Source organism: Heterodontus francisci, chromosome 34, assembly GCF_036365525.1.
Source record: "Heterodontus francisci isolate sHetFra1 chromosome 34, sHetFra1.hap1, whole genome shotgun sequence".
NCBI lineage: Eukaryota > Metazoa > Chordata > Chondrichthyes > Heterodontiformes > Heterodontidae > Heterodontus > Heterodontus francisci.
The window spans coordinates 38,176,938-38,179,701 of NC_090404.1; the positions used below are offsets into that span (position 1 = coordinate 38,176,938).

Sequence of the window (2,764 nt, forward strand, 5' to 3'; positions counted from 1 at the left end):
GGAAAAGCTGGATTGTGGGATTAAACTGACTGATCTTTCAAAGAGCTGGTGCAGGCTCGGTGGATCGAGAGGATTCCTTCTGTGTTGTAAACTACACTGATTCCATCATGGGAATTTTAACATACACTGGGAGATGCAACTCAACACAAGGCTCAAAGGCAATGATTCCCCAGAATATGTCTCATTTAAGCAATTGTCTAATGCATTGTACCAATGATTTAATTAGAAGAGCCAGCAGCAGCAGAGCTGTGATGGCCGAGTGGTTAATCCATTGGACTCGAAATCCAATGGGGAATTTCCCTGCGCAGGTTCAAACCCTGCTCACAGCGGCTTTGTGCCATTTTTCTTGAGTTGACTGCTCACTTTGCTGGTTGGAAATGTTCAAATGTCTCAGTATCAATCAGAGATCGTGGATTTGTCATCAACTGAACAAAAGGCAAAAAATGTGTGAGAAATAAACAAACAAATCAGCCTATTGAAGGTGAAGAAATGGGAAAAGCAGCTAATATTGAAAGGCGTGGGTGAGCTTCACTGGTGTTCGAGTGGTGTGGGCTCAATGCATTCACTCTCGCGTTCTGGGTTTGATTCCTGGTCAGAAAGTAATCAGTCTTTTTTACTGTTATGACAACTCTCACAAACGTGACTGACATTAAAAAGAAACAGCAAATGGTTCGCAACTCGGCGGTCATAGAGTTATACAGCAGAAAAACAGGCCCTTCGGCCAATCGTGTCTGTGCCGGTCACAAAGAACCTAATTATTCTAATCCCATTTTTCAGCACTTGGCCTGCAGCCTTGTATTCTCTGCCGTTTCAAGTGCTCATCGAAATACTTGGTAAATGTTGTGAGGGTTCCTGCCTCCACCAACCCTTCAGGCAGTGTGGTCCAAATTCCAAACACCCTCTGAGTGAACTTCTTCCCTCAAATCCACTCTAAACTTCCTGCCCCCTACCTTAAATCTATGCCCCCTGGTTATTGACACCTCCGCTAAGGAAAAGGTTTCTTCCTGTCGAACCTATCAATGCCCCTCTAATTTTCTATACCTCAATCGCGTCCCCCCTCAGCCTTCTCTACTCTAAGGAAAATAACCGGAGCCATTTCAGTCTCTCTTCATAACTGAAATGCTCCAGGTCAGGCAACATCATTGTGAATCGCCTCTGCACCCTCTCCAGGGCAATCACATCCCTCCTATAAGGTGCTGCCCAGAGTACTGTGCACAGTACTCCAGCTGTGGCCAAACTAGCATTTTATACAGCTCCATCATAACCTCCCTGCTCTTAAATTCTGTGCCTCGGCTAATAAAGGCAATTATCCCATATGCCTGCCTAACCACCTCATCTGCCAGTGCTGCTGCTTTCAGTGGTCTATAGACAAGTACACCAAGGTCCCCCAGACCTTCTGTACTTCCTAGGGTCCTAGCATCCATTTTATATTCCCTTGCCTTGTTAGTCCTCCAAAATGCATCACCTCACACTTATCAGGATTAAATTCCATTTGCCACTGCTCCACCCATCTTACCAGCCCCTCTATATCGTCCTGTAATCTAAGGCTTTCCTCCTCACTATTTACGACACCACCAATTTTCGTGTCATCTGCGAATTTACTGATCATACCTCCTATATTCACGTCTAAATCATTAATGTACACTACAAACAGCAAGGGTCCCAGCAGTGATCCCTGCGCTACACCACTGGTCACAGGCTTCCACTCACACAAACAACCCATGACGACCACCCTCTGCCTCCTGCCACTAAGTCAATTTTTGATCCACTTTGCCAAAGTTCCCTGGATCCCATGGGCCCTTACCTTCTTAACCAATCTCCCATGCGGGACTTTATCAAAAGACTTACTAAAGTCTATTTGACTACATCAACTGGTTTACCCTCATCTACACATCTAGCCACCACCTCAAATAATTCAATCAAGTTAGTTAGACACGATCCCTCCCTGACAAAGACATGTTAACTGTCCCTAATTAATCCCTGCCTCTCCAAGTGGAGATTAATCCTGTCCCTCAGAATCTCTTCCAATAGTTGCCCAACCACTGATGTTAGACTGTCATTACCTGGTTTATCCCTGGAACCCGTCTTGAAGAAAGTTACCATATTCGCTGTCCTCCAATCCTCTGGTACGTCTCCTGTGGCCAGATAGGATCTGAAAATTTGTGTCAAAGCCCCTCTGATCACCTCCCTTGCCTCACATCATAGCCTGGGATACATCGCACCTGGGCCTGGGGATTTATCAAATTTTAAGCACGCTAAAACAGGTAATGATTCCTCCCTTTCAATGTTAATGTGTTCAAGTACATCACAATCTCCCTCCCTGATATCTACACCCACATCGTCCTTCTCCATAGTGAACACAGATGAAAAGTAATCTTTTAAAACCTCACCTATAACCTCCAGCTCCACACACAGATTGCCACTTTGGCCCCTAATGGACCCCTGTTTCGCCTGTAGATTCTATACCCTGGAATATTGAGTTGCCAGTCCTGCCCCTCCCTCAATCATGTCTCTGTGATATCAATAATATCATAATCCAATGTGATAATCTTCACCCTCAATTCATCTGCCTTACTGGTAAGATTCCTTTCATTAAAATAGATGCAATCCAGTCTTGTATTTTTCACTTGTGCCTTGACAATATTTGCTCTGCATTCCACAGTGACTCAGTTTTTCTTTTATATTTGGCTGTGCATCACCCCCTACTGTACCTCCACTTTGTTTCCCATCCCCCTGCCAAATTATGTTAGCACCCTGCAACCCC

General features: G+C 44.8%; 1 non-coding gene across 1 annotated transcript; it reads left to right on the forward strand.

Annotated features, from left to right (window-relative positions):
- Positions 1–245: 245 nt before the first annotated feature.
- On the forward strand, positions 246–329 carry trnas-cga (transfer RNA serine (anticodon CGA)). Its single transcript has one exon. It is a non-coding gene; the product is annotated as a tRNA-Ser (tRNA).
- The last annotated feature ends 2,435 nt before the right edge of the window (positions 330–2,764 follow it).